Below are 12119 nucleotides of genomic sequence, written 5' to 3' on the forward strand. Positions count from 1 at the left end.
ACCAGTACCAGGCATGTGAACTGGATTCAAATATATGCATATCATTAACTGGAAATTTGATCATGGGCAAGTTGCTTATTCTGTAATCAGTAATTTTCCTTTATGGAAAAATGTTTAAGTATATTCCGTAAGACTTGCCAATATCAACATTTTGTGAATCCATGTAAAGAAAAGTAGATCACAATAAAGTATTTTGGTAAGTATGGCACCCAAAAAGAAATAGACTCTGAGTGAGAATGTAACTTACAGGAAATCAAGGGGATTCAACTGTTGATCAGGGTTTTACTATCAAATTTCTTTACTGATCCCATTTTAGGAGTGCCAACTAGAGACAAGGTAAAACGAGGTTATTATTTCAGTATATCTTAGTTCGTAATCTCCTGTAGTTTAACTATATCACCAGAAGAAAAATAACTCCTTTAAACCCTGGGTGTACATGTTTTTGGTTTTTGGGTTTTTTTTTTTTTTTTTTTGGTTTCTTTTGTGTTCACAAAAGGGCCATAAAATTTTAGCTTGAGTGATTTTTATCCTTAGAGAATATTGCTGAATTGGATCACACTAAAGAAAAAAAAATCTCTTTCCACATGCTACAGATTTATGTCGTCTAACAATTAGTAGATGAACTCTATGAAAGCCAGGGGAGGAATCAAGAATAACTAAAATAATCTGTATAAAGAACAAGAATTTGGCAGAAGAAAAGAGTAGTAAGACAGTATGGGCTGGTAGAGAAATAGATTGTGATGCAGGTGACAGAGGATAAATTTGGAAAGTAAAATACCCGGTGTTGAATAACCTGAATGATTTCAAAACTATTAGGAAAATCTGGTCCTTCTGTTGGAAATTTTACTAAAGCTGCTAAAGTGAAATATTACATAAAATAATTTAAGTTTCACAATTATATTCTCATAACATTAAAAAATAGAGATAATAGGCAAATGTATCCTTTGATCTACTTCCTTCCCCAAGGTCCACTCTCTTCCCCAAATAGAAACTCAATTAAATATTATTCATAACTTTAGTCTGTTTTCTATAAATATATGTGCAAATATAAATATATAGTTTGGTTTTGACTAAATGTCTATTTTAAATAACAAACTACAAAATGATTTAAATAAATGTGGGACATTTGCAATGGACACACATTATATGTAAAAACACAGAAACTTTGAAAATAATAAGATGGATGATAAAACAATATGAAAACACTAGCCAAAATGGTAAAAATTATATTAATGGAAAAATATACTTTAATGAAACAGTGTTATCAGAGATAAAGAGAAATACTTCACAATGAAAAAAAAGATTATTCAAAAGAATATAAGAATCCTAAATTTACATGAAATTAGTAGGCACCCTTTAAAATATACAAAACTTAAGTTTAAAGACTCAAAAGAAGAAAAAAATTCAAAATTGTACTTGGATATTTTCAAGATACTTTTTTCCCCCAATAAATTATAGAGCAAGCAGACAGTCAATAAATATGTGAAAATTTAAAAAAAATCAACTTAACATCACTTCTGTTTTTACAGACTACTACCAAACCACTTTAATTGGGTGAATCTGGTCTGCATTCCAAAAATATACCATATTATAGGACACAAAGTAAGTCTCAAACACTTAAAAAATAGCCTTGAATTAAAATTTTTAATGTTTTTTAATGTTTGAAAACTAATCAGTATGGCTTAAAATAACCTTTGGAACAATGGAAGTCAGAATAAATATTAGAAATGGGGTGGCTGGGTTGCTCAGTTGGTTAAGCATCCAACTCTCAATTTTGGCTCAGGTCATGATCTCACAGTTCATGTGTTTGAGCCCTGCCTACATCAGGTTCTGCACTGACAGTGTGGGGCCTGCTTGGGATTCTCTCTCTCCTTCTCTCTCAACCCCGCTTTCAAAATAAATAAATAAAAACTTAAAAAAAAGAATAAATATTAGAAAATATTGGACTGAAAAATAATGAAAATGTGACATCTCAAAAATTAGAAAAGGTGAAAATCTGTGAGCTAACATTTATTCTCAAAATGCTACCTGACAGCATAGAAAACCCAAAGATACTGGAAACTAATTAAATTAGAAAGAAAAAAAAAAGTGAGCAATTGAATCAATGAAATCAACAACACATACACACTTGAAGAGTAAGCAGAGAATAATCAAGAAATGATGACTGAAAATAAAACTTTTTACAAATATCCAAAATGGAAAATGGACATCATTAAAAATTAAAAGGGTAGCAATAATATTTGAAAAAATATGTCAGTAAACTTGAGAACTAGGATTAATGGAAACTCACTGATTTCCAAAATGCACACTAGAGAAAAAAAATTTTTAAATACTTATGTATCTGTTCAAAAGTTGAATCTCTACCTAAATTTTTCCTACTGTAGAAACTCTGGAGTTAAATTTACCAACACTTACTAATCGTACAAACTCTTCCAATATATTGAAAAGGGGAAAAAAACTTCTCAGGTCATTTTATGAGAAACTAAATCATTATTATTCAGAGTTGACATAACTGGGGATATGTGAAATTGAAAAGAACCTACCAAAATAAACAATGAGAATTAAAATATGAATTTTTAAATTTTCTAGATATGAGTTTGAATACAAAATTAAATGTATTTCTTAAGAGGAAAAAGTTTTTAAGATATTACCTATACACATTAAATACATAGGAATCTATGTAAAAAAGTGCAAGATCTTTACAATAAAAGTCACGACTGAGAGAAATCAGTTGAGCCCTAAATCAGTCAATTGATATAACTTCATCATCATGGATTTTCAGATGGATTGGAATATTTAATATTGTTAGCATTTTATTTTTTCCCAAGCAGATCTATAAACTAAAGAAGTCCTAAATAAAATTCCATCAGATCTGTGTCCAAATTGATGTGATCTGAAAATTTATATGGAGAATACTTATGTAAATTTTGTTTATGAGCAACAAAACCTGATGATTTATTATCTACCAAATAATGAGACTTGTTATATGAAATTGATGAGATTTATACAGACAATAAAATGAGAGTTAAGATACATACTTGTACATATATAGAAACCTGATTCATGAAAGATACCAATTCAATTTGGTAGGAAAATAACTGCCTTTTCAATAGATATTTCAAGGTCAATAATATATCTACATGCAATAGAGAGGAAGTTGATTACTATCTTGCATCATAAAAAATACACAAAATACATTGTAAACCTAAATGTGAAAGCTTAAATTATGAAACTTCTAAATGATAGAATATCTTCCGGATCTACAGGAGGGCAAAAATAACTTCATAAATCACAAGTTCCCTATAACAGAACAAATTGATAAATTATACTTAAGTATATTAAGAAGATAGTCTCAAAAATCAACATTAAAATTGAATTATATTTTAATATAAATAAATTACAAATGTCTATAATAAAATAATGTTATTATAACAAAAAATAACTCACATCCATGATGCACAAAGAAGTTTAATAAACCTGTAAGACAAATACTGCAGTAGTAAAAATGATCAAAAATTTTAATCAACTTGAAATATAGATTAATAAACCATTATATATCTCTATATATAGAGATATATAAATGATAAAACCATACTGTGATACTTCTGCATCCCTTTGACACCTGGGCAGGGCACCTGGGTGGCTCAGTCCATTAAATGACCAACTCTTGGTTTTTGCTGCAGTCATAATCTCACTGTTGGTGAGATCAAGCCCTGGGTCAGGGTCCGCACTGCCAGTGCAGAACCTGCTTGGGATTCTGTCTCTCCTCTTTCTCTCTGCCCCTCCCCCAGCTTTCATACACTCTTTCTCTCTCAAAATTAAATACACATTTAAAAATAAATAAACATTTAAAAATAAATATAATTTAAAGGTAAAAATAAATAAAATTAAAAGTAGTGACAATACAAATGTTTGAAAGGCTTCGGAGCAACTAGTAATCTCACAGTTTGTCTTGGGAATATAGATTCATACAACTTTGGAAAATTTTGGCAATGTCTAATAAATTTAAATATTTGCATATTTTATGGCCCAGCACCTTCACTCCTGTATATAACCAAGAATGATTGTGTATTTCCATGAAAAGATATGTACAATAATGCTTAGAGAAGCTTTATTCACAATAGAGTTATAACTTAACCTAAGTTGTCCATGAGTAGTAAAATTTTAAAAAATCAGTGGTAGGATATTCTACAAAATACTACAAAATACTACAGAAATACTACACAGTCTTGAAAAAGAACAAACGTTCCTAGAAGCCACAACATGGGTGAATGTCATAAACATAATCCTGAATTAAAACATCAAGCACAAAAGTATATATATTATATAGTTTCATTCAAATAATGCAGGCAAAATTAATCTATGGTAATAAGAGTAGTGACTAGGTTGAGGGGAGTGTTAAGGAGGTTTCTGAGCTGAAATTTGCTCTATATCTTGATCTGATAATAATAGGAGTATGTGTAAGTAAAAATTCTCCAAAATAGAATTTTAAGATTATTTTATATTTAACACAAAGAAGAGCAGACTTCATTAAGTAAATATGATTTAACCAGCTGTATTTTTCCAAATTAACACATATGTTGATATCCTGAAGTAGAATGTTAATATTTCAATAAAAAATATGTGCCTTTGCCTTAATATTGGCAGACAATTGTTAGAATGTAGGTTACCCTTGTTTTACTATGGCATATTGTGAGTACAATCTTCACTGTCAACAACCAAGGAAGTACTGTGTGTGTTTTCTTAGCTTTAGAAATAGCTTTAGGGGCGCCTGGGTGGCTTAGTCGATTGGGCATTGGACTCTGGATTTTGGCTTAGTCGTGATCTCCTGGTTGTAGGACTGAGCCCTGTTTTGGGCTCCGTACTGAGCATGAAGCCTGTTAGGATTCTCTTTATCTCTCCCTTTGCATCTCTCCCTGCTCATGCTTTCTCTCTCTCAAAATAAATAAATGAACATTAAAAAAAAAGTTTTGAAGCATCACAATGAATTGTGTATTAGTTACTAGTGATTGCCATTCATAAGGTATTACCAAAAAAATGGTGTAAATTCAGCAAACAATTGGTCATTTAGCAAAGGAAAGGGAATACAGGGAGACCCACAATTTGGGCATAAAATGTTTGGAAATTTTGACATTTCTAGAACTAAAATTGTAAGAGATAAGCTTGAAGAAGTTTTTGAGTGGTAGAAACTCACTAAAAATTTAATGCCCTATAGCAATAATTAGATTAGTTTGTTTTCTTTATTTAAGACTTAAATTTGCAGGAAATCCTATTACCAAGGAGAATATAAGCCTTGTCTAAAATGTTCTGTGATTCCTCAATTCATCTTAAAACAATTGCTGAATAGCCTGTAGAGGCTGCCCAGCAAGCGATGAGGGAATACCCACCACCGTTCGTTTCAGATATAACCAGAGAAGTTAATACATGAGTAGCAGCCTCCAAAAGACTAGAATCAAGAACATCAGGGAAAACAGAAACAGCAGTTCCTTTCAGAGAGTAGAATCAGTGTGTAAAGTGACCATTGCACAATGATGGCAAGATTTAAGAATTGTCAGTGCCCTTAGCAGGGCACTCCTCTCATCTCCTAGTTTTACTCGTATATTCTGGTTATTTTTCTGTGACTGTCTCTCCCCGCTCTATTACTATAATTTGATTGTTTAGGGGTGGTGCATAGAAAACTTTCTAGATCTTACATTGATTTCTTAAAAAGATCCATATTGCCATCTCAAGGATATTGGTATCCATGAATTTGAATTAGATGAAGGAATTGGATGAAATTGTGTGGTGTCTTCATTAACAAACATCCTAAGTAGAAGAGTGGCAGTAAAACATACATTTGGTAACCAAAATGTTAGATTTTTTAAAGAGCACTCTGTGCTCATTAAATGTAGTATTTTCTCTTCTAGGAATACAGTTAGAATATGTTTCCTGTGCCCTTTTGGAGTGAGTTTGAGCCACAGTCCTAAGTTATAACCAATGGGACGTAGATGAAAATGATATACAAATACTTTTGTGATGGGGCTATATGTACCTTTCTTACAACATTCTATATTTCCTTTCTTTATCCATTTGTATATCTTATAAAGAGGATACACGAAAATCTCCAGTGCCCTAGGTAATAGTATTTAGTCACTGAATGGTTGCATGGAGATACATGTCCTACAAATATACACACATAATCTCTGACCCTCATGGAATGTTTATTAGAGACACAACAAAGCTTTGCAGTAATAAGCCATTGTGTTTAGGCTTTTTTTGTTTTTTAATTATAGCAACTAGTGTTATTTTTCTTGACTAATAACATCCATGGGAACAACCAATATAAGTTGTACTTTGGAACATCAGAGAATTAATTTAATTAATTATCCTAAGGTTTACTTGCTTTTGAAAAAAAATTGAAACCTTTTTTTTATCATTTACAAAATCCTATTGTTATAAGGTGTAGGTATTTGAGATATTTAATTCCTCTCATTTTTAAAAAAATTTTTAAATGCTTATTTATTTTTGAGAGAGAGAGAGAGAAAGAGAGAGAGAGAGAGAGAGAGAGAAAGAAACAGTGCACAGCTGGGGAGGGGCAGAGAAAGAGGGAGACAGAATCTGAAGCAGGCTCCAGGCTCTGAGCTGTCAGCCCACGTGGGGCTCGAACTCGCAAACTTTGAAATCATGAGCTGAGCCAAAATCAGAAGCTCAACTGACTGAGCCACCCAGGTGCCCCTCCTCTCTATTTTATTCCAATGTCCTTGTCTTTTTATTTTTTTGCGGGGCATTATACATTTTGTACAATTGTGGAATTTGAGGTAAAGGTTTGCAATACATTTCTTTTTATTTCCTGTCCTATATTTCTAAAAGAGATGATTTCCCATTCTCTCCTTACAACTCGAATGAAGTGGACAAGATTGATTTTTCCACCATAAGTAGAAGTGGAAGCTTGTTAGCTAAGTTAACTTTATTATACACCTGGGAAGAAAGTTACATTTTCTGCATATTAGATATATTATAAATTTTAAACTTACATTATTTTTGACTACAGTTGCTTGCTTTTGAATAGGTCTTATCTGGTGCCTTTCTGTGAATTCTATTGTTTTTCCTCTTTTTGTGATAGCTTTAAGTATGTATAATTTAAGTAGATATACATAAATATTTTAATTATTCATCATTTATATGCTTTATATAGAAAGATAGGACTTTCTACTTTGAATCTTGTAATTTAACATATTCACATGTTTGTGAGTTTTATGTCATTATATTTATTCTAACTATTTTATGTTTGAAACTTACCACGCATTCTAATTTTTCTTTTCTAAATTGTATTGGATTAATTCAATTTTCTTTGTTATGTAATATTTAAAGTTAAAACTTATATCTTCACTTTACTGACTTGAATGTTGGAAGAAAATAATAACAAGTTTTTATATATTTTTTGGAATACAAAATTAATAACTGTTACACTGCAAATATTCACAATTCATAAAATAAATTAATTATAAACTAATTTAAATAAAGCTAAATATTTAAATATTTCAAAAATTAGGAACATAAATACCAAATAAAGAATAATCTAAATATAAATGCTGAACACATGCAGTTATTCTAACATACTTATTAGCAGATGAAATCCATCCAAAATTATAGAAAAAAATACAAAATGAAATAATAAAAAGTTTATAGAAAAATTAAAATGATATGATAGTATTATTTAGAAGGCAAGATTGCCAAACAATATTAAGAAAAGTTAGACACAAGGCCAGATCTATGTATAGTTTGATTCCAATTACACTGATAAATGCTCTCTCACACACACAGACTGGAAAGAACCACACCAAAATAGTAGTAGGTGTGGTTATACTGTGCTGTAGAATTATGGGTAATGCCTCTTTTGTCTTTTTTATTTTTTTGCTTCAACATTTTCCATGTATTCTAATTATTTTCAACTAAAGCCTAGAACTGTAGGAAGAGGAAAAGCAATGACAAGACAAATATGGCATGATGCATCCACTAATAATAGAGAGGGACTTCCGAGGACTTTATCCCATGCCCCAATCTGGGAAGCACAAAACACCATCTCTGCACACCCTGGAAGAGCTTCGGATGCCAGTGGACTCTCTCCCCAACTAGCCTCACCTCTCAGCTTTCTGAAGGTGACCTGTGGAAAGACACTATTCCATGATCTGTTGGAAGTCTTCCTCAAAAAGCTGCTTAAACAACTTTTGCTAGGTTTGCTGCATTCCAGGACCTTCTTGGTATGCTCTGCATCTAGTTCAGCTCAGAAGCTTTAAAGTTCCTTCCTTTTATTTTTCTTATACTTATGTATCGTTGTAATTCACACTGCCCACATAAATCCTCCAGATTCGGCAGGCAGTTCTCTATCTTCTCAAAACTAGCCTCTAAATAAAAGTCTGATTTGCTGTCATGGATTCTAAGTCTGTTATGAACGCTGGAAGCTGCTGAAGTTACTCCTGTAATTCGATTAGGGCTTATCTTCTTTTTCTCCCAGTGTGTTGAAAGCGTAGCCACCTCACTATCCACCAACCCTCCAGCACGTGCACATTGCTTGGCTCTTCTGTGACATGTAGCTCATGTATCTTCATATCTGCTAAGTGGTTCTAGTCTAACAGAGTACTTTGGCAAATATGGAATACTTTGGGGTCAATTTTTCCAGTTGCTGAAAAGCTTTCTGAATTTTATTAGCTAGGGGAATTATATAAAGACTCTTATAACCTAACTCTAAATATTTTTATCTGATTTCTTTAATCCTTGAATAGTATCTCTTTTCAGTAGTACATTTTAAATTGTTTTTTTAAAGCAATGAGACATTTTAATTCATATGAGTTCTGCCTTTTGAGAAAATGAAACATTCCCAGTTCTTTGTCTTCTTTAGTTTCACCATGCTTACACTTCAGTGCAGTATTGCCTATATCACTTAGAACATTCTTATTTTCATACCCTTCCTATTCAAAGACCTTTGAATGAGTGAAAGTTATTCTAGCAATAAAGCTTTGCTTTGTAAATTATAATTGTCTTCCTTCTCTGGAGGAGTTTGTGATTTAGAATTCTTTCTAAACTATGGTATCTTTGTTCCATTCAAAATATTAATGTAGAATTTCAAAGTACGTCAAGGATAATGAGAACTTTTAAATTTTGAATTTCTGCACATCCTTCAAGGGAAAAAATTACAGATCAGTAAAGTTAGATAATAAAATCATCCATAGTTAATACCAACAGCATAACTAGGACAAAGAGAATGCCATACATTTTAATTTACCTAATGGTGAATAACTACCTAAGACCACAGATTGTGTTTAATGCCTGTACTTGAATGGAGCCAGTACCTGAATGGAGAGTCACAGGTAGTTGTGATGAACATAAGGGACTGCTGTTGAATCCTATTGGGAATGACTACAGATAACACCTAATAATATTCATTTTCTATAGTAGAAAAGTAGAACCAGGACAGGGGGCCTGGGTGGCTTAAGCCAAACCAAGCTAGTTGGTTAAGTGTCCGACTTCATTTCGGGTCATGATCTCATGGTTAGGGGGTTCAAGTCCCCCATCGGGCTCTGTCTGTACTGACAGCACAGAGCCTGGTGTCCACTTGGGATTCTCTGTCTCTCTCTCTCTCTGCGCCTCCCCTGATAATGCTCTGTCTCTCTCAAAAATAAATTAACATTAAATTAAAAAAAAAAAAAAAGAATGAAAGAAAAAGTAGAACCAGGGTAAGAAAGCGCAGAAAACATTAACAGAGAACGTTAATTGCACTTCAAAATGTGTGCTACCGAGGATGGTGGTGTCATGCAGGCATCAAGTCTGCAGACAATGGAAAATCTTTATAAAGGGACTCCTTGGAGGCCTGATGGTGAAGAGATATAAAGAAGTGCCTGAAAATTAAAGCCTCGTTGGAATTAGAAAATAGCAAAAAATATAAAATGTTGGACCAGAAGAGATTCCGTTAATTTCCATTTGTTAGAGACATCACTGTAGCAACGGGATAGCTTGGTATTGAGCTAAGAAGTGAAGGAAGTCACCAAACCTCACCTTTATAGGCTCTTTGTACTGTTAGTCCCAGAAAATTCAACACACTAATCAAAACAGCAAAATGTGAACCTGAACCCATTAAAATTACCGTAAGAATAAAAGAAAACATGAGCATTCTATTTCTTAACCAAAAAGTTCTCTAAATTAAAAAACAAAAACTGTAACACCATTCTGATATGAATTAAATGTAATTCAACAAGCATTTTCAGAATCAAAATAGCACTAAAACTCAGAAATACAAAGAGTCTGGCTACAAATGGACACATGAAAGCATATAAAATAAGACCTGACTGAAGAAATTAAATAAAAGACAATAGTCTCTGAGATGAAGACTAAATTGCAAGGTCTCCAACAAAGAATAGATACAGTCAAAAGCATAAAGGGGATTTAGACAATAAAAGTGAAAAAAAAGGCAAGAACAATATTTAAAAAGGCAAAAGTGAAAAGAAATGTGTATGTGTGTATGTATAAAGATCTAAGATATATAGCAAATTAGATGAAGTTTTATAGAAATGTTCTAGTTAATAAATGAAAAAAGTGATGGGGTACAGATCTACTTAGGTATATAGTATATACTCTCTATAGATCATATACTATAGATATACATGTATTATATATCTGTATATCTACATATATAAAAGCTTCAGAGTTTACTTTTCTAGTTACCTAGAATACAATGGTGAAGAAAACAATGGCTTACTGTCACTGTGGTGGAACAGGGCAAATGAAATTTTGGGTTTTATAATCCAGTGAAAGTTCCAGTGCATGTTAGGTGTGAACTAAGATGAGACCCCTATCTTTCTGATCTTCAGCAATACCACATGAAGAGGAGGAACTCCTATTTGATGTAACAGAATTGTCTTGTTGATAAAATAATGGTATTTGATAAAGGCCATTTTCACAACAAAAAGCAAGATTTCCGCTTTAACAAGTTATTTGAGTTTTCCAATAGTTTACCAATGTTAAATCTCAGTAAAAAGAAATCCATACAAAAATCTGTATATAACTTTAATGAAATTCAAGAAGAGTTCACCTCAAATGCAAGCAGCAATAAACATTATAGTTTGTATATTCTATACATATGTGCAAATGCATATGTACACATATACTTACATGTTTTGTTTATAATACCCTCAGTATTAAAATTAATTACAATATTTGTTATTAATGGAGGCAGTATACTTTATAAATATGCATTAAAATGTTTTTCCCTAAAATGTAATCACCATTATGCTATAATTTATACTTTGTATGATGATTCAGAAAGGATTATGAAGTGGGGTGTATGCATCGTATTTTTTTTTCAAAACTGAAGTTATTATATTGATGATAAAGCACACTGTTAGCAAGGGTAAAGAAAGAGACACCTTAAAAACTGCAGTTGGGTGTGAAAATTAGTTAAAATATCTAGAGGGCAATTATGGCACTCATATTTGGGGAAAAATAGAAATATCAATTTCATTTTTAGGAATAATTACCTTTATGGAAAGGTATTACAAAATTAAGTAAAATGAAAATTAACTTAAAATTCATAAATTCTAATTTTATAACTTAAAATATATTTCTAGAGAGACATAAATGTTGATATTCAACATATAAAATTAATATAAATATTTTAGAAAATACTGAACAATTAGGGAAAAAAATCACTAAAATTGATTATTTTTTTTTTTATTAAAAAAAAATTTTTTTTTCAACGTTTTTAATTTATTTTTGGGACAGAGAGAGACAGAGCATGAACGGGGGAGGGGCAGAGAGAGAGGGAGACACAGAATCGGAAACAGGCTCCAGGCTCCGAGCCATCAGCCCAGAGCCTGACGCGGGGCTCGAACTCACGGACCGCGAGATCGTGACCTGGCTGAAGTCGGACGCTTAACCGACTGCGCCACCCAGGCGCCCCTAAAATTGATTATTTTATCTCATGTGTTTTGGGATAATAGCCACATAGTTAGAATGCTTTTTAATGTTGTTTTGCTTCATGTTATTTTTCTCAAAACACGTGTATTTCTCATAAAAATATGGAATATTGCCAAGATCCAAATAAACAACAATTCCAATATTTATAATGCTATATTGTTGATGTTAAT

General features: G+C 32.0%; 1 pseudogene; it reads right to left on the minus strand.

The window, feature by feature from the left end:
• Positions 1–8117: 8117 nt before the first annotated feature.
• On the minus strand, positions 8118–10928 carry LOC122229316 (annotated as a pseudogene).
• Positions 10929–12119: the final 1191 nt, after the last annotated feature.

Source organism: Panthera leo, chromosome C2 (genome assembly GCF_018350215.1).
Source record: "Panthera leo isolate Ple1 chromosome C2, P.leo_Ple1_pat1.1, whole genome shotgun sequence".
NCBI lineage: Eukaryota > Metazoa > Chordata > Mammalia > Carnivora > Felidae > Panthera > Panthera leo.